The sequence below is a fragment of the Crassostrea angulata genome, chromosome 2 (assembly GCF_025612915.1).
Source record: "Crassostrea angulata isolate pt1a10 chromosome 2, ASM2561291v2, whole genome shotgun sequence".
NCBI classification, from domain to species: Eukaryota; Metazoa; Mollusca; class Bivalvia; order Ostreida; family Ostreidae; genus Magallana; species Magallana angulata.
The window spans coordinates 19,155,775-19,183,374 of NC_069112.1; the positions used below are offsets into that span (position 1 = coordinate 19,155,775).

General features: G+C 32.5%; 2 long non-coding RNA genes across 2 annotated transcripts; one reads left to right on the forward strand and one right to left on the reverse strand.

The window, feature by feature from the left end:
- Nucleotides 1–9,677: 9,677 nt before the first annotated feature.
- On the reverse strand, nt 9,678–11,216 carry LOC128173248 (uncharacterized). Its single transcript, XR_008242456.1, has 2 exons — nt 10,242–11,216; nt 9,678–10,001 (listed from the first exon to the last, which is right to left on the reverse strand). It is a non-coding gene; the product is annotated as an uncharacterized LOC128173248 (long non-coding RNA).
- A 9,463-nt stretch (nt 11,217–20,679) lies between these two features.
- Nucleotides 20,680–24,818, forward strand: LOC128170756 (uncharacterized). Its single transcript, XR_008241892.1, has 3 exons — nt 20,680–21,095; nt 23,538–23,746; nt 24,762–24,818. It is a non-coding gene; the product is annotated as an uncharacterized LOC128170756 (long non-coding RNA).
- Nucleotides 24,819–27,600: the final 2,782 nt, after the last annotated feature.

A 27,600-nucleotide genomic window follows, 5' to 3' on the forward strand; every position in this document is an offset into this window, starting at 1 on the left:
CTCTATTGAAAACAGGACAGACGGGTCTTCATTTGACCTCTCAGTTGTTTAATTAACGAAATTTCAATAAAAATCTGATGCTTTTTACCCATTCTATCAAGGTATCAAGGTCTTCTTTTTCAGATTTTGCCCATTGCTTGGCGAAATCTTCAACAGAATTCATGATATGTATAAAATTACAACGCCATATGAAGGGTCAAGGCTCCATAGATTTTGGTACTTTCATAATAAGTGATCTTAGTCCTTCGTTGTTAGCTAATTTAATATCACTAGTAATAACGTGTCCGGCAGGACTAAAGTTGTTTGGGGAAGAAGAACATGAACACTTTGGAGGAATACCATTCAAATGTTCGATGTTAATGTCTTGTAGAGTTTGTTTGTAATTAAAAAGTTTGGAGGCAGTTGTTGAAGTATAATTGTAAGACATACAAGGGGTTGGCTTTATCTTGAGATATGGCTGAATGCAGGACTAAACCTTTTTTGTGATTAAGAATAGATATTCATTAGATTTGATTACATTTTCAATATGATTTTGAGCCGAGCTTTACTGTCTAATAAAAATATGTCTAGGGCCAAATTATAAATTTTAACCTATACATAAACAAAGGTATTTGTCACAAGGACATCAACAAAGCTTAAAAATTTTCACTGCCTTCCAGTTTCCTTAACAAATAAACATATTAGTCTAGGTTTCAACAATTTGATTATAATTTAAAATAAAATAAGTCTCTTACGCTGTGTCTGGACCGGTTCATCAGCCAAATTTCCCTCTACATGTTGAAGAATTGGTATCATTCCAAGGAAGAATACTTTCAAGTAAATTGCTGAAGTTTTCATCTTGAACGCCAATCTAGTGACACGAAATATGTATGGCCTAATAGTGCCCAGTCAAATGACTTTCATGCGGATTACAAAAAAAGTGTGCACTGCCTGAAACCAGGTTATACCGGATAAGCTGGGCAAAAATTAAAAACATTCCTTATAATATATTTAAAACATTAAAAACAAATCGATTGTTAAAGATTAATGATTAAAGAAATTATTTATTTGTGCATAAAATTTGAATTTACAGAAAAACTGTACCAAGAGCATTAATATCCTTAGCAACGGCCAACGAACAGCTGAAGGGGATGACAGACATCTTGGATGTTTATCAACAACATGTGACTGTGAGAGGTTTTTTTTAAAGTTAAAAACACAGCTATTGAATGTGGAGTTTTGCTGCAAAAATGTTTGAGGATTGAAGGGAAACACCAGGATCGGATGATGAAGCAAAAATGGGAACAAGAGATAGCAAGGGGTCAACATACAGGCCTTGAACCTGGGCCTTCGATCCAGAAGTGTACGTAGAAACGGCAGGTTGGGTTAGTGTGTCGCTCATGTTTTTTTGATTTTTCTTATGGATGATGGAACATTCTCTGTTATAACTTTTAACAAAGGTATCACTATTATGTCTGCTCATTAGCATTATATTTCTGATTTTATAACCCACATCATTCATGCCCTGAATAGCTGTTACATGTAGTAGCTCGTAAACAGTGGGTCCTACATCTTCGAGACCAATTAGAATGCTTTGAAAAGTCAGCCATAAAATGGATAAATTGGTAAGGTATAAGTGGAACGTTGTATCAAATTTTTACTGTTTCCGGGGAAGAGAGCACAAGTTAATTGCACAGGTTCAACAGGAGCTTGGCTTTTTGGTCGGTTTTGATATGAAAAGTTTTCGTGTTTTTAATAGACATTTTTCTTTGGCGCTAGGCACAGCATACATACACTTTTCTTTTGGATTTTCTGTATAGTCAATACCACCTTGTCAGGTTGTTTGTTTTGTTTCGTGGGATAAAGTGACATATTTATCGCCATTTTCCCGTTTCAGCTGATGGTTGAATTCTAATCCACATGTGACAAATTGGATGGAAATTATGAACCATGTTTTGAAGCAAGGTGTGATTGGAGTTTCGGTATCAAAAAGGTAAGATTTTTTTTTTCCTTGTGAATCAGATGGGGGGTTTTTTCTTAATGTTGTGTGGGCTTTGAAAGGCCATCCTGCAGATTTTTGCTTCACTAAACACACCGCAAACGAAGTATATAGAAATCACCTTGTTCGTCCGTCCGTCTGTCCGTCTGTCTGTTCAGTTCGTGTCCGGTCCATATCTTTCTTATGGAGGAACATTGGAATTTCTTACTTCACACAAAGTTTTCTTATGACCTAAGGATGTGTCATGACCTTGAACCAAGGCCATTTTGGCAAGGTCAAGGTCACTGACAGAAAAAGTGCAAAATTCGTGTCGTTGTTAACATAAGGATGCAAATGTCCTCATGCATTAACAGTTAACTTCAACTAAAATGGAATTTAAAGAATAGAAATTGGTTTGTGTACTCATATTAACATTTACATTTTTGAAAAATAGAGCAAATGCTATTTATAGAAAGTGGACGGTGAAATAGATTCACCCAATATTTTCTATAATAGAAAAAATACATGAGTTATGATTTTTTCTTATCGGGGGGTATCAATTGTGAGCTTGCTCACAGTACCTCTAGTTTTTCATCTAAAATGTTGTTATTATTGCTAAAATCTCTTCTTCTAACTTCATCAAAACAATCACGTCCTAGGTCTTGTAGGTATCTGTAAATGGCTGATCTAATGGATTTAGATGAGTTTTTGTGGTATTCGATATTTTGACCAGGCTTTTGTTTTATTTCTGAATGTTTGGGGATTCCTTCAGCATAAAACCTCCCTATAAGAGATTGTAATTCATTGGCAGAAATGTTTTCAAAATCTATAGGATATCCGAAGCATCACGTACTTCAATCCAGAAAAATAAAGGGAGGAAGGGTTTAGAGGAGATTGTCAATACACCTGCAATACCTGGTTAGCTTAAAGAAAGCGCTTACGATCACTTCGTAAGAGATTTGGGTGCAATTCCCAACCTGGGTTAAGATTTTGGTGTATTGATAAAATAACTTTAAATAACCCATCCAATGATAAAAAAAAAATATTTTAATTTTTTTTTCCTACTTTAAAATAATTTCAAACCCCATTTGATGTTTTTTTCGGTAAAGAGTGACTGCCTTTTTTCTTGAAGATCAATGAGTTCTTCCTTTCTTACTGTTTTGAGTCTTCTTTTACTTTCACTTGATAAGTTATGAATTTTCGCTGGTGCAAAGTTTGTGTTTTCTTTCAACAGAAAATGCATCCCTCAGTTTTTTGGATGGCATCCTAAGATGATGTAGATACATAAACCGGGCCTACCTCTATTTCTTCAGGTGAAAAGTCAACAACAAGGAATAAATCCATAGCTTCCAAGTCTACATTTTCATCCTCATGACCGTTGTCAGTTGTTTGTTCAAGGTGTTGAATAAAATCGTTATCAACATTAGAATTTGCTGCCGAATTGTGTTTGTAAACAAATCAGATGTTCTGTGGCCTGATCACTTACTCAAAATAAATCCTTAATTTTAAACCTAATTATATCAGATATAGAACAAGTAATTATGCTAAAAAATAATACATCATTAATGATGTTGAAGAATTTTTTACTTTTTCAGAATTTTATTTGCTTTGATATCCATGATATCCAAGTTGTAAATATTGAACAAACATGTATTTGCATATGTATTATTTACATACACACACAAAAAAGTAGTTCCGGCTGGGGGTTGTCAAGGGGTTATGGCTACAAAGTTAATAAGGTTATACAAAACAAATTAATTTTTGTCGGTGTGTTTAGCCAATCAAAATGCTTATTACAAATAAAATTGAATTATCAACTTTTTTACAGATGAAGTCTAAATTATCATCTCTATTACCAGGGTGGGAATATAATGACATTTGTTCATTGTGTTTTAAAATTATGAACATCATTTTAAATTGGTTTACTGGTGTGAATGTGCATGCCCCTAAAATGTCATTGATATGTCCGTTTTGTTGTTTGGAAATAATTTAATGATGTCAAAACAACGTATATGAATCTAAAATAATACAGAGATGAACCTTATAAACCCATGGATTAACATGGCATATCTTGATGAGGGATTAATGATATCATAGTAAGTAAGAACAAATCTATGATTATTATTATCAACCACTTATAATTTTGTACATCTACATTTAAGAATTAAAAACGTTAAATTTCCCTCAACTTAGATACTTTTAATTAGGATAATTTACATAATACAACTGATCAGAATATGTCAGCCTACTAAAAATAAAACACTGAAAAATTGGGTTTTAGGGGACACAAATCAGAATGGAGATGTCTTCTTTTCATAACTATAGATTAAACGAACGATTCAGACAACTTGACTTCCACAATGTTTAGAACCATTTTATCAGTAGCTTGGACTTTGGTTATTGGTGTAACCCAATCTATTTCATTGCTGACCACTCGGTCATAGCTCATTGAAATCAACAAGATTTGTCTGGCTCTTGCGCTAAGACTACGCAATCGGTGTATATTTCGCTTCAAACCAGCGTCATTTTTCAATTGTTTTGACGCAAGAAAAAGATAGTTACATGCTACCGAAAGTCAAAGCTGTTGTTAAAATTGTTCTACTACCTACAACTTTATCTTCAATAATAATGGTGACGTGAGAGTCCTGGTCTGCAACATGGGTACAAATGCCGGTCATTGAAGAAAACAAAACAAATAGCTTAACGCTCTAACGAAACTTAACTTGCTCTTCAACGAGAAAATTAATAACAAAGTACAAATAATGTTAATGAATACAACCGTTACATTTCGTTTACAAAATTAAAATTAAGAAGATTAGTATGCGCGTCAAACTGAGACTTAGCCAATGCATTTTTATACGTTAAAAATGAATTTGGTTTGCTAATCAAACGGTACTTTACAATCAAAATATACAAACGATAAGTTTATTACAGTGAAATTGCTATATTATATTTATGCAAATAGTATGTAATATGCAAACAAACATTTTCACTCAATTTTGTGCACATAACGTTGCAGCCAATAACTTTCAAAAAAATAATGATTCAATTATGATAGGTATATTTGTATACCATCGCATAATAGTTTAGAGTTCAATAATTGTAATATAATACTACGCCTTACGGCAAATTTCGGTCGTCTTATTTTAATTGGTTAAGTCCTACGAAGTCTCTTCCGCCCGGTAAAAAGATTGAGCATTTGAAATAGTTTTAAAAGGAATAATATGTTGTTCAAGGTACGATTGCAAATAAATATCGTATTGTAGAATGACTTGGGCACATCGATAACAATAGCCCCCTCTCAATGTCCCTATCTTTTTCGTTGTTCTTTCCGTCTTTCTTTAGTTGTTTTTTTCTAAAAAAAAAAAAAAACAATATTTTAACATTTTTTAATAACATAATTTATGTTCCAAAAATTACGTGCGGAATTAAATGCTCATAATATTGAAGGTCCATATGTATGTAACAAACGCATATTTATTAGTAAGTTATGCATATAAAAAGTGTTCATTCATAATGATTAAAAATAATGTCATATGGAGGGAAACACATCATTTTAGTATAAAACAATCTTCATGATTGGAAACACGTGCACATTGTTTTCAATACATCAAGGATATGGTCTAATTCAAGTACGTGGAGTAAAACTACAAGTCGGTTAATTGCATGGTTTCCTTTAACTGGGAGTAGAAACAAGAGATGTCATTGAATATAAGTGGTTGAAGGGTTCATTTAATCATCGTTAAAATGTCAGAGCAATTTAGAAAATTTCATAACAGTTGATTACTTTAATGTGCATTTTAAACACAAGATTTTGGGAAACATCTCATATACTGAGAAATACGTAATACAAAATAATTTATAGTGTAATATAGGCATTTTATTATATTAACATGTTTGTTTACACTATATCTGCAAATGTTAGATAAGAGAAATGGGTAAAATTTTAATGAACTATTTCTATACCTATGCCAATTATTTTTACACAAAATAAGTAAACATACACCGGCTTTGATGGTGCAAAGTAATATAAAAAGAAGCCTGTGGTATTTGTTGTTTGTTTGTTTGGTTTTTTTTTTTTTTGGGGGGGGGGTTGTGTTTTGCTTCTTTTGAATTTTTTTAACGCGAGAAACATTTCATTTATAAATGTGGTGTGTGCGAAAAACAGATATATATGAGCATTTTTCTTTGAAATGTCGACGGCATAAATGTATTAATTAGTGATTTTTCCAGCAAAAGATGGTATAAATATTTCTAAAAAAAATAATAATAATTAATGATATGTATCAAATTTCGTGTCCTTTTTCCAAACAAATATATCGATAAAGTCGCCCTTTTGAATAACAAATCAATAGCAAATACTTTTGTCATTGCTTTGTCTGATTCCTACTTAAAGTTGTTACAAACATACGAAAAGTAATTGGATAAGATAATGAGAATTAAAATTGTAAGTGTACTTTTTATGATATTAATGAGACTTTTGCTTCCAATTTGCTTTTACATGTATTTTTCGTTCATGTTAATGCATCATGATTGTAATATCATTTGTAAACCTTATCAAATGTCTTTTTATCGATAAATAATTCTTGTTAAGGTTATCATATCACACCATTACCGTTTTAAACATAGGCAATTGTTATTGATGTACATGTAATAGTGTAAATGGTGTAATAGAAAAGAGAATGAAAAATTAGAATTCGATGCGTAGGGAGGACAACTCTATTATGTAACGAATGGTACTCTTCGCCTCGTTATTGATTAGAACTAATATTTAAAACCGGAAAAGTTCAATCTAGACATTAACATCCCCGACAGAGCGATTTGAATTGGAAATGATTATGATTTATTATCGTTTTGATAATTCCAGTAACGTGTTCTTCTTAGAGACTGGATAAGGAAAATAACGACCTAGCAGATTGAGCAAACCTTTGGTGTTGGATTCAAATTGTCATATGTGATTAGAAACATCATTTTTACCTTTTATATATATTCTGTCCATGTATTTATAAAGAAAAATAAATTCTACCATTTGGATTTTAGTGATGGTCATTTTAAATATTAAAAATGCAACATATTTTGCTATGTTTTAAAAAGTATTTTGAATGTAGTTCGGTATAATTGGATTCATTAAAAGATTAAGAGAAATATCCCCGGGGAGAGCAGTACTCTGTGTATAAATTTTTAACAGTATACGATTCTTACTTTTTTTTTTATTTTATTTCTTATAATGCACTCCTGCAAAGGTCAATTTTATCATAACGTCATAAATATATAAATAGTGCCTGTTTGGGAGGGTAACAGTTGAAATTGACACCCCGAGAAAACCATTGTCAACGGACGCGAAGCGGAGATTGACATTGGTTTTCGAGGGGTGTCAATTTCAACTGTTATCCTCCCAAACAGGCACTATTTATTTTGTTATACTAAATGTCTTAATTTTTAAGAAAATTTTACTGCTTTTATATGGGAATAACGTGAATTCTACAGCGAACCATACGCGCATAATTTTCGCGCATGTAACAATTTGTAATGTTACCCGTTGCTTAGTGCGTTGCTAACGCTGAGGGTAACAGAACGGATTATGAACTGCGTCTTAACCAATCAGATTTCAGTATTTAACATGAAAGTATAACAAAGCACAATGGCAACGCTCACCTACCGTGTTGAAAATTATTTAAAGAATTAAATATTCCTGTAAAAATCTTGATATTTTATCTGTATTATATTTATTGTGTTCAATTTTATAAATGATATTGGAAAAAAAATCATTAAAAGTATATATACACTTTATTTTACTAAACTGCACAAAAACATAAGCAATGAAAACTAAAGTCAGCCTCCGTAATTCTTCTATCAGTAACGAAATATTCATGATAATATGATTATTGAAGGATAAAGGGTTCAATATTCTGTCCATGTATTTATGAATTTTAATTTGCTAAATGCTTTATTTGCGAATTGCAAATGGAAATATGTTTATTGTCAATTAAATCGTTAGAGGCATAAAAATATACAAAGCGTGACTTACACCCACATCAGTGAATGCAATATCAAATGCATGTATGAAAAAATGGCAATAACAAATTGTCAACCATCTCGAAAATCTATAAAACGAAATACAAATTCAAAGCAGAGCAACACGGACCGCTAAAAACATAGAGGTAGGATCAGGTGCCATGGAGGAGTGAGCATCCGCTGCTGACCGGTCACACCCACCGTGTGCTCTTTGTCGTAATCGAGGAAAAAAAACGGAAAATTCCGTAGACAATTAGGTGATAAGTTATGGTCTAACAATTAGTATGAAGAACGTCAGTCAGCATGGGACCCAGTGGAAGATTGTATTTGCTGAAAAGGTCGTTGTATCGACCATAGAACTTACGAAAAGATGACTTCAAACCAAAAAGTTGGTATTCATGTTTAATCAACTTATCGCCTTAGAAACTGGTCGTACGAAGAGAATGCCCTTGTGTATCGAATTAACTGAGAGACAAAAACACCATATGAAGGTGATGAAGGTATATTGCTACATAAGTAAGATAAGTTGACTATAGAAAAATTGAAGTCATCGCGTTTATCATAAAGTTTTGTTGCTAGGTTACAATAAATGTCCATTTCCAGTAAAATATCCAAATATGAAACAAATGACTCAGACTCAGCGGAATCTTTTATTTCAAGTTCACTGGTATATATCGAGTCGACGTAAGTTTGAAAATAAAAATTGTTAATTGATAATACGTCGTCAATATACTGTTGAATGTTGAGTTGAAGGCCATAGCGGGTGATTTATTTTTTTCACGTACAAGTTTTTCCATAAATTCTGTTCATAAGAGTACAAAAATAGGTCTGCTAACCATGGAGCACAATAAATAAACCAAGTTCAAAAATAGTTTATCTGATAGGGTAACCTCCGCCCCTAACCAATATTTAAGCAAATCACTTTTACAAAGGACAGTAAACAAAAACTTTTTCTTCAATGGTGCAAAATAAAAAAAAAGAACGACAACCTTTTTTAAAGCTTGTTCAAGTTGTTGTATCGAAACTCAAGACTTGGTTTACATAAAAATACCACGTACTGCTTTTACATTACAACTTGTTAATATTTTAATTTGTTTGGAGTTTGAATAAGTGTTTATTTAATTGTTAGCAAATGTAACAAACTGTGCTTTCTTCCTTTTATCATAAAAGTTTTAAGAACATTTATGTTACAATTAGCAATATAAATCAAATACAGGACACGTTAGAGATTAATGGGTAGTATTTCAGCAGAAATACGATATGCATCCTATAGGGTTAAACACAGCTTTGCGATAAAAACTTCAAAATAAAACCTTAATGGTAAAACGACATTTTTAACACTATAAGTATGCTCTCCATCGAATACACCATACACCATATTCTATGGCTGTCAAATATGAACCGATGTGCACCCAGAGAACGATGAAGTTTCGATGCCATGATTATTTCCTTGTTTTAAATTTTAGTGAGAAATTAAATTATTTTATAGACATTTCTCATCTTTGTTTGAAATATAGTCTATTCAATAATACACCAAGCTGTGTAGTCGAATACATTTGTCCCCGATAACGAACATCACTTTGACTCTAAAGCCTTATATGTTTTAGGGTAAACGATTGTCGATATCCAAAAAATGTAATTCAATACTTAATCAGCAGTTAGTCACCCTAAAAATTGTACTATTCATAAAACATGTAGAAGCGGATGCGCTTTAAAATTATCTTTATCGATAAAAAGACAACTCAATATTTGTCAAATGACATTTCAAAAACTCAATACAGGAAAATCTGCTCTATAGAATCAACAGTTCAATTAAAAGTTGTGGTACAATTCAGTTTTTCTTTTTGAATCCAACACCAAAGGTACGTTCAATCTGCTAGGTCGTTATCGTCTTGTCTCCTGTCTCTAATCCTGTCTTTAATCCTGTCATTAAAACATGCAAGATTCGACCTACAGCAAGGATCGTTCCAATAATTCCATCTATGACACAGAGCAAAGTCTGTTAAGGCACGTTTATTTATGAATCTACCTTTAAAAAATCAAAAAAGAAATATTTATTTTTAGTATTTAAGTACATTCATGCATAAACCACAAGCTTAACAAAATAATCCATTTGATAACGATAGAAAAATATGTGCTGCATACACAAACAAACACCACTAGAACGCTGTTCCACCAAATAAAATATTTGACTTTATTCATGCATTTTTCTTATATTTTTTGAGAGTCTCTCTCACAAATTGTGAAACTCTAAGTCTGTCAAACTTACTTCTGGATTGAGATAAGATATCTCTTAACGTTCCATCCACTTGGTGAAAAGTCACCAAAATTGCAACTATGAACAAGGGAAAAAGTAGTTTCCAAGCCATCATAACGTAACGTTAGAAAAAAGAAATAACAAATACTACTGATTTTCTTACAGCTCCTTATAACCTGACCGTTGTGTCAGAGATAATTAGAAGCCAATCAAAATTACTCGATAACAGGACACCCCCTGTGTACTTCAACACGATCTTTGGAATTTCTCAAGAGCTTACTGTAGCACTAAAATTTTGCTCTTCTTAAGATATTCATCGTCGTTAAATTGTCACAGAATGACGCAAAGTTGGTGGATTGCAAATACAACACCAGATATCAGTAGTCAAAGATACAAAAAATTGGTTTTTTCAAATTTTTCAGCCTTAACGTTAACCAATCCTGCCACAAAACACTCCTCTGTAAATGTAAATGTTTAAATGTTTGGCATGATTTGACATAATTTCGATCATGAATAAAATATGAACCTTAACACTGTATGAACTTGTGAGTTGAAAGTATGTCAATAAAAAAAACAGGTATCGGAAAATTAGATATATGGAAGAAAATCAAAATAATCCCAAAACTTTGCACATAAACAATACCAAAATCTAACATACTTTCGAGAGAAAAATATACCAGTCAATTGCTTACAGTCTAACATTTTCACTTTGTTTTTTTAGATGTTATTCCTTTTCAACGATAATAAACTCCAAACAAAGGAAACCAAAACAATGCACAATCTTTGCAAAATAACAATATACCTGACGCTTTATGACGGATAGTCTGTGTAATAATCTGTCTCGATTCTCTGCTTAACCAGTTTTCATAATATATAGATAATTATAAACACAATTGAGCCCAAATTCATTCATCCATTTACATTAAAAAAATCCATATTTTGTTGTTTTGAAACGCTCCATTTTTTCCATTGTAAGTTTCAACGCTTGACCAATTATGTGGATTTTGTATTGCAGATGGCATGAAAAGTACCCGGATAATAACGTAAACAAATTGTGTCCGAAGTACTTTTCAGTGCAGAAAAGATGAAACATTAATATCCGTAATAAGTTTTTCTTTCATCTTTATTAGGGTTTTCCGTTTTTCAACGGAAAACCCTTCTGTTATTCTACTGTTTCTTATTATTTTTTTTTTTTCCCGCAAATTTTGTGCACGAGATTTCTCGAAAAATTTTTGTCTGATTGCTATGAAACTTTCAGGGTATGTAGATGATATTAATATCTCTAGACGTTTTTTTCAAATTTTTAAAATTTACTTCCGGTTTTGAGTTATTGCCCTTTAATTGAAAATTGGGGGGTCTTTTGTCCAGAGTTGATCTCGGGAACTACAGATGATAGATGCATGAAATTTGGCGAAATTGTCGGTAACATTTTATAATTTTGCTGGCATGAAAATTTTGGTAATTTCTTTGTTAGTTTTTGAGCTATTTGTCGCCAAAGTTTAAGATTTTTTCGGGGCTGAAATTTTGTTGCTTTTTGTATTATAACCTTTAAACTAAAAATATTTTGTTAATAAATACATATAGAACAAAAGTTGTTTAGAATAACGAGAGCTTTCATTTAAAATTAAGAAAAAAGGGCTGGCCCCTATAATTAGGGGTCAGCAGCTCATACACGTATTTTTCTGATAGCAAAAATCGTTATCATTTTATGAAAAAAAATTAATTTAGTTATTGTTAATATATTAAATAATGACGTGATGAAAGCTGACTGACGGTTTTTTAGACGGCTCCGCAAAAATTGCTCTTTTTTGTCTCTTTAAAACTTTAAAGGCTTACTAAAGGCGCTGAATCCATAAAGGAACAGTAGGAAATCCGGCTGTTGCTGTATTTTGTGTTCTTTAAAGATATTATATTGTGACTTGTGAAGTTAAAATATTCGTAGTGAGTACCTACTCATCGGTCTGTTTTGTGTTGGAATATGTCGCTGGCTATGGAGGGAAAACAAAAACAAGAAAAAAAGAACGAGAAAACAACAGACAAAAGGTTAATACAATTGAGTCTGCATTCCGCCCCATCGTCTGTAAAAAACTCAACTGTATCTGAAAAAAGACCGTCAAAATTACAGCGCACGAGTAGTTCAGATACGGAGGGCCACGCCACTGATATTTCCGATGAATTGAAACTCATACACCAAAGTTTGTCAGAAATCAGAACATCAATGGTAAAAAACGACGATATTAAAAGCATTGTTACGACGATTGTGTCCGAAATCAAGGGAGAAATAAAAAATGAAATCATCAAAGAAGTAAAAGAAGCGCTTACAGAGGAACTCACGTCTACCGTTACGGCCAAGGTGAGAAACGAGTTTGATAGTAAGATCGACACAAAAGCTAAAGAATTTGAATCTTGCACCAAAGACATTTCAGATGGAATGAATATGGATCTAGACGCATTGAAAGAGAAATTCCATGAACATCTGAAAGAACTGCGATCTTTAAAAGATAATTTGAAGCGGTATCAAACTTTAACAGAAACTGCATATACATTAGCGAATCAAAACCAGCAGTATTCCCAAAAGAACAATATTAAGTTCATAGGATGGAAGGAGAAAGGACAGGAAAATCTCCGAGAGGATCTCTGCGCAATTATGAAAGACACAGTAGGAGTGATCATCGACCCTGCCGACATCTTGGAAATCCATCGGATCCCGGGGGAACGTGGAAAAACTCGGCCTGTCATCGCCAAATTCAAAAACACAGAGGCAAAAGTTAATTTGATTAAACACAGATCAAATCAAGAAGTAAAAAAGAACTTTATTATGTTTGATCATATCACTCAACAAAATTCACAACTTCTTCGGCGATTAAACGACGACCAGCGAATTGACAGAGCCTGGTACTTCAACGGGAAAACGTTTGCACTGGACCACCAAGGAGTTCGGCACAAATTCGATCTACTGGATTCGGTGGACTTGAAGCTAAAATAACTCTAAATCCGATATTGCGGGAGCAACAATTCGATCGGGATCGAGGACAAAGAACAGTTAATTGATCGGGATCGCCATACCAAATAAATGAACGATAGGTGTGCTTTGTGGTGTGAATGTCTACGTGTGTGTGTGTTTTTGTCAAATAATGGGCTGGTAAGTGGTTACTTGCTGAAATCTAAGTCATTCTCTATTATGTTATTTTGCACTGTTTTTTATTTCATTACTTTCCACGATGCCACGGTCAGATAATATTACAATAGCTACGGTGAACTGTCAGGGGCTTGCAACTCTAAATAAACGTAAAGATGTCATTAATTACTACAAACAAAAACAATACTCGATAATTTGTCTTCAAGATACGCATTTTATACCTGAGCATGAACCATTCATTGAATCTCAGTGGGGATATAAATGTTTCTTTAACTCATACATGTCAAATTCAAGAGGTGTTTGTATACTTTTTAATAACAACTTTGAATTCAAAGTCCTCAGAGAAAGGAAAGACACAGATGGTAACTTACTTGCATTGGATCTAATCATTGAAGAAAACAAGGTAACACTTATAAATATATATGGGCCTAATATGGACACCCCTAGTTTTTATGAAAATATTAGGGATATTTTTCTAGATTTTGATAATGATTATTTTATACTATGTGGTGATTTTAATCTAACTCTAAATCCTTCTCTTGACACTTTTAATTACACAGGAGTTAATAACCCTAAGGCTCGTAGTAAAGTTTTAGAAATTATGGAAGATTTGCAACTTATCGATTATTATAGAGTTCTGAATCCAGATAAAAAAGTCTACACTTGGCGCAAGAAAAATCCATTGAAACAAGGCCGCCTTGATATTTTTCTTATTTCTAATAGTTTGTCAAATTTAGTTGAAAACTGCTCTATTAAACCGGGTTACAGGTCTGATCACTCCATTGTTTTGCTTGAGTTAAAATTTAATCCTTTCACCAAAGGACGTCGGCTTTGGAAGTTTAATAATACTCTTTTGTCGGACAAAGAATATGTGGTAAAAGTAAAAGATATTATTCAGTCAGTCAGTAGCCAATATCTAGACAATGTAGAGAGTGGTAATTTTCAATGTAAAAGTGGTATTGATGAAAGTCTTTTCTTTGAGGTGTTAATGATGGAAATAAGGGGGGCAACTATTTCTTATTCAACATATAGAAAAAAGGTCAGAAACAACACTGAAGAAAAGCTTATTCAGGAGATAGAGTATATTGAATCAAATTCTACGGTTGATATTAATACCGTATTTTTCGGGGCATATGCCGATGTGGGGCATAGGCCGAATTGCTCATTTTTAGACAAAATTCAAGAAAAATCCTTAGACTAGCCTAATTGGGGGAAAAGCCGATTTTCAATCGATGATTACTATAGTGAAAGTATGACCGCTGATTAAGAAAGTCACCGTATTAAGTATATACTTTCAGAATATCGATGTAGAAAGTCAAAAGAGTAATTAAAGTTATTAAATTTGCTTAACATATATATTTCAAGCAATTTTTAAAAATTAATCTGTGTTTTGTAGCTGTTTGGTCTCTTCCGTATTCGTCCACAGGCACCTGAATTTTTATCAATCAGTCGCTTAATAAGTCATATATCGAAAAATTCTACCCCTACTATATATAAGTACACAAGGTGTGCAACGCCATTTTGACCCCCTCGTCGATTCAGGCTTCGATTTGCCACATAAATCAGATATGCCTACCGGTTTGCGTGTAACATTGAGTTCAAATGTGATATTTCTCACTATACATTTCGTCCTTATGTTTAAATCCAACGCATTGATAATGCTATCAACTAAAATTCACGCAGACTTTGAATTTCGTCCCGAGGCTCGATAGCCATCAGCTGACGTCACGAAATTTCAACTCCGCACTGAATGCTCTAACACATAAACTTTTTAAAACATATGTTAAGTGAAATGAGGATAACAAACAACACAGTGTTTTGGTTTCTTTAGTGTCTCTGATCTTAGTTTGTCAATGAAATAAATTTATAATTATTGTTTTAAAAAGTTTATGTATTAGATCATTCAGCGCGGAGTTGAAATTTCGTGACGTCAGCTGATGGCTTTCGAGCCTCGGGACGAAATTCAAAGTCTGCGTGAATTTTAGTTGATAACATTATCAATGCGTTGGATTTAAACTTAAGGACGAAATGTATAGTGAGAAATATCCCATTTGAACTCAATGTTACACGCAAACCGGTAGGCATATCTGATTTATGTGGCAAATCGAAGCCTGAATCGACGAGGGGGTCAAAATGGCGTTGCACACCTTGTGTATTTATATATAGTAGGGGTAGAATTTTTCGATATATGACTTATTAAGCGACTGATTGATAAAAATTCAGGTGCCTGTGATTCGTCGGTGTATCGTTGTGTATCGTAATTTTACATAATGTAAATTTAATTGCAACACCAACCTCCGTGGTTCTGTCTGGTAGAACTAAGTATAATATTTTACCAAACCTTTTATATTTTATTAATACCTTATTGCTAAATCTCATTTAATCAAGTTATACTTTGAAAGCTACTTGTAAATACGGGGTATGGCGTCCATTAGCTCAACACGTGGTTTCATATCCAAATAGAGTTATCCCCCGTAATCGCTATGAATGAGAAAACGAAATACCAAACATAAAATATTTAATTTGTGTTCTTTCCATTAATTAATTAAATAGTGACTTGCCGTTATGCAGAGAAGTTGTAATGTTAAAAACACAGTTAATGCAATGAAGTGTAACGGTGTACACTACGTGCCCCCAGGCTGTGTTTTAGTCACGGGTTTCACACCTTTGTATATACACACGACACCAGAATACCGTTATTTCATCCAACAGAAAATTAATTGTAAAAACACATAGCATTTGATTTATTCTACACCCAAGACCAGTGATTCCTACGAACGCAGACATGAAGAATTCACCAAAATTCCGTCATATTACATTCTACCCGGTTTCGTTTTCTTTTTTACGACGCAATAATAGTTTCCAGTGTTCATACACGAACGTGGGAAAAAAATTCTTTTGATTGGGATTGTAAAGAAATATCTTGTACAGTACTGTACATTTTATTACTCACGATGTCATTACAAAAATTATCAACGGGACAACTATCGAACAATAGTTCAAACGGATGAAAAAAAACCAACCCTCATAATGAATTGCTACAACAGTACAACGGATAAAAACAGTGGTTTTTATATTTTACTGTTAAATTTTTTTAACTTTGAGTCTAAGAATAGCCGATCCCGGGGGATAGGCCGGGGCTCGCTCATCGGAGGAAAAAAATACCGGCCTATGCCCCGAAAAATACGGTACTTTGGATGAAAAAAAAAGTGCTTTGGAAAAACTACGCAAGGAAAAGTTACTTGGGCATATGGTTAGGTCTCGTGCCCAATGGTTGGAGGAAGGCGAAAAACCTTCAAAATATTTTTGCAATTTGGAATCTAGAAATTATTTAAATAAAACAATAAAAAAAATTGAAGCTGAGGATATTGGAACGCTACATGAACAAGGAGAAATACTAGATTATGTTAAGAAGTACTATGAAAAATTATATGCAAGTGTGGATACAAATTTGGTAAAGATTGATTTAGATAATATTATTTCTAATTACAATTCACCCAAGTTAGAAAAGGAGTTGTCAAATGGTTTAGAAGAGGCTTTCTTAGAAAAAGAGGTATTGAATGTCATAAAACATATGAAGAACAACAAATCTCCTGGAAGTGATGGGTACACTGCTGAATTTTTTAAATTTTTTTGGAAAGATATAAAAAATTTTGTTGTACGAGCCATTAACTGTATATTTCTGAGGAAGGAACTCCCCATCTCACAGAGGCTTGGAATTATTTCATGCTTGCCTAAAGGTGATAAACCTAGACAGTTTTTAAAAAACTGGCGACCAATCACTCTTTTGAATGTTTTGTATAAGATTATTTCAGGGTGTGTTAGTTTCAGAATCAGGAAAGTTTTGGATTATTTAATATCTGATACACAGTCTGGATTTATCAAGGGAAGGTATATTGGAGAGAATACTAGATTTATATTTGACCTTTTATCTTATACTGAGTTCAAAAACATACCTGGTCTTTTAGTACTTATAGATTTTGAAAAGGCGTTTGATTCTATGTCGTGGTCATTCATATACCAAGTCCTTAAATATTTTGGCTTCGGGGAGAATATTATTCAGTGGATTAAGATTTTAAATACAAACTTCCATGCTGCTATTTTACAGTGCGGCCATTTATCACAACAGTTTGTTGTACAAAGGGGATGTAGACAAGGAGACCCTGTTGCTCCATATTTATTCATCATGTGTGCAGAAATCCTAGCAATAATGATTAAACAAAACAAAGACATTAAAGGTATATTTATTAACGATAATGAACATAAGATATCACAATATGCAGATGACACTTCACTAGCCCTTGATGGTTCACCCAAATCTCTTTTTGCAGCTCTAGAAACCATAGAATTTTTTTCTAGTTTTTCTGGTCTTAAAATAAATACATCTAAGACAAAGATTATTTGGATTGGATCAAAACAATTTTCAGATCAGGTCTATCATCACACAAGATGGAAATTGGATTGGGGGTCAACAACATTTAACGCTTTAGGAATTCAGTTCTCGGTAGATCTTCATAATATTGTCGATATTAATTATAATTTACTAATTCCAAAAATTATAGCTATGGTCCAGCAATGGAAACGACGAGTTCTTACTCCCATTGGTAGAATTACTGTTATTAAAAGTTTGCTCATTCCAAAACTAAATCATTTATTCATATCACTACCAAATCCAAAGAAAGAAACAATTTCATACCTTAACAAAACTATTTTTGAATTTTTGTGGAAATCTAAGATTGATAAAGTTAAGAGGTCAGTCATTACTCAGGACTATTCGTCAGGAGGGTTAAAAATGGTTGACATTAACAATTTTATTACATCTCTTAAGTGTTCTTGGATTAAAAGGCTTACAAAAGCACACAAACCTTGGATGGATTTTTTATTTACCATTTATGGAAATGATTTTTTACAGAAATTGTTTGATTTTGGTGATAGTTTTGTAATTGAATGCTTACACAAGGTAAACAATGTTTTTTGGAAAGATGTGTTAAATTCATGGTTATGTTTTATTACTACCTATAAGAATCACCCAAAGGTAAAAGATAATTTTTTAAATACTCCAGTGTGGTATAACTCAAATATACACATAGCAAATAAATATGTTTTTATTAAAGCCTGGTACAAGACCGGTGTAAAGGTTATTCAAGATTTTTATGATGAAAATTGTAATTTTTTAGATATTGAGGAATTTAAATGTAAATACAGTCTCAAGGTTCTATGTACAATGCAATACAATAGTGTAAAAACAGCAATTTTTAAGTTTTTCAAAATGTCTAATATTGACAGGACTTCTGTTAAAAGAAATCCTAATCCATGTATACCATTTTTTTTCCAAACAGTTATACCCCATGAAAAGTGTACCAATATTATTTATAATGTTTTGAATGAAAATGTAGTTGTTCCAATTGCTGTAACCAAATGGAAAACAGATCTAACGGATTATAATGTTGAAGATCTTACTATATGTGACATTTTTAAGATTTGTTTTAATACTACCAAAGATTCTTCTGTACAATGGCTTCAATTTAGAATTTTACACAAAATTCTTCCAGTTGGTTTCTACCTTAAAAAAATTAATGTCAAAACTACTGACATATGTGGGTTCTGTAAAAGTAATGTTGAAACTATTATACATGTTTTTATTTCTTGTGAGAAAATACATACCCTGTGGAGTGAACTTAGTTTATACATTTACAGAAAGACCTCTGAAAGAGTCGGATTTAATATGTCTAATACTGTAAAACGAGAAAATTTGGCGCATACGTATTTTAGCGCAAACGCAAGTGCTAGTACATTGGCGCAATTATATTTTAGCGCACGTCACCTCCCTTTTTTTTAAAGAATACAAAAAATGTTGTTGTTTGATAAACGATCACGCCCAAATTTAGTTCCGCGTTCACTCAAGCACGTGAACATAACGACTTTGATTTCTATCTCGCATGCACGGTAAACTGTCGGTGAGAACAATACACTTACTTTTGTAGTAATCGTCAGTAGATAGATATAATAACTTCATTTATTGGCGATGATGTGTAGTTTTTGTTGGTAAACAAATTTGAGTTATCGGACATTGAATTTAACGTGTCGACTTGGATAACACTAGAAGAGTCCCGAAACTAAAAGTGAAATCGAATGCTACATTTACCATGAGTTTCGATCACCATGAGAGAATCTTTTTCACAGTAATTTTACATTAAAATAACACAAAAATTAGGTATAGTTTTGTTATCTTTATATACACTAATCAGAGATCAAAGAAATTATGATCAATCATGTATTGTCAGCGTTAACGATCGCCATGCTTAATCACATTTTCACCTCGAGGCACTAAATGGAAGTGGCATGGGGAGAAGCCCAATTTTCAAGGTGCTAATGAGAGATATTTAAAAGCAATTAAAATTGAATTAATTAATCCATGTTTAGGCTTTTATACCCGATAACCCATACCGTTTACCTGTGTAATTGTTTAAACAAACAGAATCGACGGCATCTGATATTACGTATACGAACACTTCTATATAGCATTAAAAATGGACTGACGTTATTGTTTTGCAACATGAAGAAATTTACTACATATGGAAAATCGTTGGCGTGTGGAGTGAACTTAGTTTATACATTTACAGAAAGACCTCTGAAAGAGTCGGATTTAATATGTCTAATACTTATTATACTTGGCCAACTTCCATTGTCGTTTCATAACAAAGTCATTAATTTTATAATTCTTTATATGAAACAATATATATTTTGTTGTCTTAGGTCAAATAAGATTCCATGTTTAATTGGTTTCCTTTGTCATTTAAAACTAAAATACAATATTGAAAGATATGCTGCAGTACAAACTTGTAAATTACAATATTTTGAAAAATTATGGGATAGATGGAAATGTATCTTTGATGCTGACATCTAATCTATTTTCATTATGACTATTTTTTCTATTTCTGTTTTGTCACTTAAACTTTCTTTTTTTTCTTTTTTCTTTTTATGTAGGCAAGTAACCACTAAATAATACATTTAGGTGTTTTTTCATAAGTGTGGGTGTGTATGTGTGTGTGACTGAATGTCTTTTCTGTATGTTTGTTCCTTGAAAAAGAAATAAATTATAAAAAAAAAAATATATTAAATAATGTCATTTGGTATCAAATTAAACAAGTTCCGTGCTATATTTTTTTCAAATTTCATAAAACAAATATGTGAGAATCGTACATGAACGAGTTAATATGTCTACATAGACACACAAGCGAACAAATGCCACATTAAGGCCCAGGCATTTACTGCATTACGTTGTGTTGCGTCTCAGATAAATTGTTGTGATTCAATTTCATTTTTTTCATCTATATCATTTATGAATTCAATGAACACACATTATTTAAACGTTCTATGTGCAACTATTTGTCGGGGCGCCCCTGTTTGTGACCCCCGCGCGCGCGCGCCGAATGTAAACAGTAACGAACGGCATTGTAGAAAAGAGAGAGCCGTAATGCAGAAGAGAAGTTGTGTATTCTTTCGGTGTACACATGCATTTTCAATTTGCTGTGAAACATATGAACATGCACAGGGAACAATACTACATATTTGTTTAAGGAGGATATTTTTCTCGTGTGAATCGTTTACGAGGAAATTCTGACAGCCACACTTCTGTCGACGATCAGCCGTTGATAAGCTACAAGTAATAAAGGAGAAAAGATGGACATTAAAGTGTGTGATTTATGTGGATGTTACTGAAGAAGGTGAGGCTTTTACTCCTTTTAAAGTTTCTTGTTAACTGGTTAAAATTTAGTATATAGTATAGATGTACATGTAAGTACGTGCACACTGTTAGATGTTTTTGTTATGGTGTGGGTGTTTGTTTACTAACGTGTAATTTTTACATGTTTCATGGGTGTTTAGACTCGCTCGAGGTTCATGGGGGACTGGAAAGGGTAACTGAATTTATCTATTGAAAAAAATAACAGATTGTGAATTTTCAACTCAAAATTCAAAGCAGGGTCTAATTATAAGAAACATATCATATATTCTTGTGCAGAGGACTCCAAATGTAGTCATGAATACCCTGTAGACATAACTTCAAGTAAATAAAATTGTATACTTCAGACTTCAGAGTTAAAACATGACTTTAATATCTTTATGATGCCGATCATTGTATCATTAAAGAGGTATAGCAGACCAACGGGTACCCGGTACATGTACTTGTACATGTAGGTTACAAGTTAGAACTATGCCTACCATTCTACCAGTTCACATAATTTTTCTTGTTTAGCAGTTATGATGTGTACTTAAATTGTCCTTGTTAATGTTTTAAATGTTATTTTTTATTCTCTTTTTTTAATCTGACTACTGGCAGTACTGGCGTGCGAGCAGTTCTCGCCGAGGACCATTTCTCGCTGGTGCACTGTTACATCATATTTTCGTATATAATTTTATATGTTGATAAAATGACGTAACAATGCACTGGTGAGAAATGGTACTCGGCGAGAACTGATGGCACGCCAATATTGATTAATTACAGACAAAAACTGAAGGTTGCGAGTGTTATTTTTTATTGAACACCATAATGACTGTTTTATAATAAAATAATTCTTTATATATGTGACGATCAGACCGGTTTTAATACCAGTGCCAGATAGCTCAGTTGGTAGAGCACCTGACTAGAGATTAAGGGGGCCCAGGTTCAAATCCCAGTTTGGTCCTTAATTAGCTCTTATCCTGTTACAATATTGATGTTGTGACCAACCGCTGGAACTGACAGGTTAACTCCTGCCAGAGGTAGAGCCGGGGTGATCTTCGAGGGTGAAGATCATTTAAGGGGGAGGAATGTGAGGGTCAGACTGGTTTGAATACCGGTGCCAGATACATGTAGCTCAGTTGGTAGAGCGCTTGTCTAGAGATTCAGAGGGCCAGGTTCAAATCCCAGTCTGTTTCGTCATTATTTCTCCCATCTTGTACATATATATCAGATATATATCAGATGATTAAGATTCATCACATGTTTAGTAAGATGCAATAAGTGTATTTATTAAAACCTTTATTTTACAATACAATACATTTAACGAGGCCGAGTACAGAACGAGTACGCACGCTTTCGCGCAGCGTTTCATTTGTATTGTGACGTCATCTTTTTGCTTGGTTGACGCCATGGCGTGATAGTTTTATCTGCAGATATTCAGCGAAATTTGTTGAAAATTGCTCGTTTAATGCGTAAAATTAATGTTATATTGTGGAATAAAAATAACTGTCTTGAAGTATAAGCAATATTTGGGCTCGGGTCGAAAAAGTGAAGAGGGTTCAGCAGGCCAAACCCTCTGTCACGTTTTCTTAACCCGCCTAAATATAGCTTAATTCATATATTTCAACACAGTAACCATGTATTTTATACTAATGACCCTTAATATGTGATTTTATATATTTTTTTATTACTTAAATATGTCTGAAGGCTCTAATAATACTATAAAGATCACCTTTTCCGCCTTTGTCAAATAAAAAATAGCCATTATCTGACAAATCTGGGAAATTGGGCATACAAAAATAAACTTTGATAAGACCCCTGGAACAAACCAGGAGGTAAAAGGTTTTTTTTATTTGACCATTTGATGCCTTTTAGCAATAACTTTAATATGTAGAACAGAAAAAGAAATCCCTAGGGCAGAAGTTTAAAAAAATGTGCAAAATTGATACATTTCAAGCAAAATCCCATAGGGTCCTATGTTAAAGATTAACAAACTTTGAGATGACCCCCTAAACAAACGGTGTGGTAAATGTCTTATTTTTTAATCTTAAAATAATAATTGTATCAGTAGAAATTCAGGTAAAAAATTTCATTAAAAAATCTAGGGCACAACTAATTAGACCCGGCCTCGTTAAGTGAATATCTATGTTCCTTTATATTATTTGGTGTGGTTTTCTTGACAGCGTTGCATTCAAGTCAGTGTCAGCTACATTATGCATAAATAACAAAGCAGTGCCTTTAAGCAAAATATTTCCTATACTTGCAGAGTGTATATACATTTATTGGGACATTTTAAATCAGAATGCTTGACATATGTCAGAAAAAGAGGATTTTTAATTTAAAAAACAAGTGTCAAAATTAAATTAATTGAAGAAAAAAATTGAAATTGTTTGATGTACACCCTTTCCAAAACTGAGAAATTCCCTACTTTTACTTTCATTTTCAGAGTTTTTTAATACAGACGCATTTTGCCGGAAAATGAATCTGACTTCAAATCACAAAACTTTTACAGGAAAGTGACAATTTGATGAGCTTTCATTCAAGAGGTCCCTCGTTGCTGAATGTAATTAGGGCCGGAGCTATGAACCCTAACGTTAACATTACCGCCTATGGAAAATGCATTAGTGGACTATACCCATATTGAGCTCCATGCTGGTAAGGCATATTTCTTGTTTATTTGCAATTATTATGTTAAAGATGCATTTTTCTTTTGTACAACTTCTCATTTATTTAATAAACTTAATTTTTCAACAAGTTCTACAAGTTTAATCATTTTAATAACATCTTCTAAGAAAATATCCATCACAACACCCCCCCCCCCCTGGGAATTTCAAAAAACCAATTTTAATGAAAGAATTTGTGATTTTAACTTGAATGTAATTTATTTTGAGTTTTTACATAAAAAAAAATGAAAACGTATCTGTGATTCTAATTATATATGAGTTAAGAAGACATTTTTATAAATTTTGAGACCAAATATCACTCCGGGTTTTTAGTGTGATCATTTTAAATGAGCAAAAGTGAAAGTAGAAAAGCAGAAAGTTTCCGGTGAGAAAAAAATACTTCATTCTAGCAGTGTCCACTATCTATGATTAGTTTGCATTGTAAGGGAATTGTATTAGTGTCCGGTAGGTTCCAATTCTATATTTATGATGATAGATTTGCATTAAATTTAGTAAATTGATTTGTCATGCATGTGACATGACTATGTACCGAAGATGTATGTATGCACCCTTTAACATGTAGAAGCCTACCATATTAGTAAGTACTTAATCCACAAAACCTATCTTTGTTTATCATAATCAAAAGTAAATGAAATTATCAGTAACCATTTTTAAGTAGATAGATATTTACTAGTATTTATTTATTCATACTATTGAAATAATAGATCAATAGGTTGGGGTGGGGGTTGATATTGAATGTTGTTGGGGTGGGGGTTATTGTTGGTCTTTAGGCTGTATAGATTTGTTGTGCATGAAGATGTAGTTATTGTTGCCGTATCTGTTCTCTCTTTCTGTATCATTCCCCCTCTCTCTAATTCTCTCTGTGTCTCTTAATCTCTCTTTCTTTGTCTTTTTCTCGAAACATATGGCTGCTTTTAACATGGAATTGCAAATGTTGGGGATAGTGTTTGATAATGTAGAATTTAATTCAAAACATTTCATTTTAGATAACATGTAAAGAGAAATGGAACTTCTTCAAAGACTGTAACACAACAATGAGCCAGTAAAATTTATTTTTGTAACTACACTCGTCCAAGTTTAAAAGAAGGAACCTGTAAAAACTATAAACACTGGCCAGTATTTTACATGCAGATAATTTAAAATATTAGATACTAGGAAACTTCCACCGGATATGTCTTTTGATAATTTTTGTTAAATTTGTTACCATGGTAACAATATACAAGAGTAAAAGAAAAAATCCTTATTATCAAGTTTCTTTTCCCTATGACATATCTTTAATGAGTTAAGTCATGGTGCATTTGTTCCGAAATTAGGCTTAAATAAAAGTTCAGCAAATATTTTACTTTTGTGAGTAAAAACAACTCATGACTATGACGTCATTATGACGTCATAGGTGAGGTAATCTCAAGCTAGCATCAAAATGGAGCAAAAACTGAATTGAAGGCCTCACATTAAAGAGTCATATAACTTTATTATTTATAAACCCATACCTACGGAAAATACCTTTGCTCTTCTATTTTACCCTTTTCGTGGTATTTGAAAACAATTTTTTAAGGCGTCGAGCTAATGCTCGGCAGCCTTCTACCGATTGTCTGGATTGGCAATCGTCCAAAAAATTAACGCTCTGCACCGCCTTTTAAATGCGCATAAGAAATAAGTTCCTTAAAGTATTAAACGTTACAAGATTTTTTTTCTCCATTTATTCAACTAAATTGTGTACAAAAAAACCAACTTTGCCTCCCTGGTGATTGACAACTCATTGCATAAGAATAAATTTGCTTAATCAAGAAATGGCGGATGAATACAATCAGGCCTAAGTGTAAAGATTCACTAAATGTTATTTTAGGTTATCGCTTACATTTTAATTGGAGACCGTGCCCGATAGAAATAACATTTTAGATGTAAATTTATTTGTTAACGGACACGGTCTCCAAATTAAATGTAAGCGATAAACGTATTTAGTAATTTTGTTGCAAAAAGTAAACTCGATAATGCAGTTGGATTGGTCAAACATTTTAGAATCACGTGTTGTGGATTTGTTTGTAAACAACCATACATAAGAAATCTTGTTTCAAACGGGAATTGAAATAAATAAATGTATGTTTTATTATTATAATTAGGAACACACTGTTAAATAATGTATTCAAATTATGAACCTGTGAAAGTTGTTCAAAGACTGTGCAAGGCAGAAAGAAATGATTTATTTTTTAACTTTGAAATTTCTTTGATTTTTGCAATTATTATGAGTAATTGTATTAAAAAAGCACCACTACTTATTTTATAAGAAAATATACTGATTTCTGTTTTTAAAGCAGCAGAAAACATAATTCATATACTTTTCTATTCAAAGTCTAATATCATTTGATATGACAATTAGTACAGAAAATTCAAATTATTGGTATCATTCTATATAAAAGAAAAAAATGTCAGCTCGACGCCTTTGTGGCCGTTCCGGCCTTTGATTTTTGTAACTAAAAAAAAACTCATGATTTTTACAACAAAAATTTTATAAAATCAGACATAATTGAGCTTTTTCATAAGAATATGAACAAAATAAATTTAGTAAGATATTGATTGTTTATGTTTTACATGTATTTTAATCCTTGAGATTAAAGTTTCCTCAATTTATGCAATTTGAAGAGCATCAAGTGCAAATAACCTATATGTTGTTTAGGTAAATTATGACTGGACTGTTTCTTCTGATTTCATGCATGTGTATCAATGCTGCAAAATCCATAATTATGAATTATTGAATTTTTCCAAATTTGGATTCATGGTTCTGTATAGTGTCTAGAGTGAATATATAAGCTAAGAATTGTAAATAACCACAATGACTGTTTTATATTAGCTACCATGCAAGTAAATGATATTTACAAAAACTTGCAATTTATGACGCACGAAATATACGCTAGTTTTATAAAGATTGACAAACATGTGATGTACCACATTCTGTGAAAAATAATCTATTAAAAATTCTTCATTAAGTTTACTCATACATGTTTTATGCTTATTACACATTGTTTTTAAAACATGTAATTTATAAGAAAAGAAACCAAAACCCTCGCTAAATTTATTTGCAAAAAAAAAAAACCCAGTAGAATTGATAAAACATGGTACATTGTATATACCAGAAGCTAATTCATGTACTTTGACGCTGTTCGGATGGGTAATATTCCTTTGTAATTTACGAATTGAAATATATTGAATGTTACACTACAAGAAATAAACTCTCTCTCTCTCTCTCTCTCTCTCTCTCAATTTGATAAGTGTCTAAACCTAAGAAATTTTTTTAATATTATGACTTGATATGCAAATTTTTTATCTTTACATGTACTACCTAAATGTTATGTCATGTATTGGGATATGTCATACTTATTACACTGCATGGTCAGTGTATTTTTTCCAGAAATACTATATATATGTTAATGTAAACACAGCTATTACTAGTACATGTATGTAAACACAGCTAATTTTTTTTTTATTTCAGCTCAAAACGGACTCTTGTTCCCACATGGCACCACATTGCTTTTACCTGTTGATTCTTGTGGGTCAGCTCTTGAGATTAATCTGTCACCTCTATCCACATGCATATTCTTTGTGTTCTACAGACTTTAGACTGGTAATTCAAATTAAATCGGATAATACATGAACAATAATGGAACTTGAAGAAAGCATCATCCCATGTTGTGGTTTGTGTTTGATAAGAAATTATGAAAAACAAAATTAAGACAGTTTAAAGAAATTCATAATTGTTGTGAAAATTTGTTTTTCAATAAAAGTATGCAATAATGTTTCCTTTATTTTTTATTTTATAAAGATATTTAG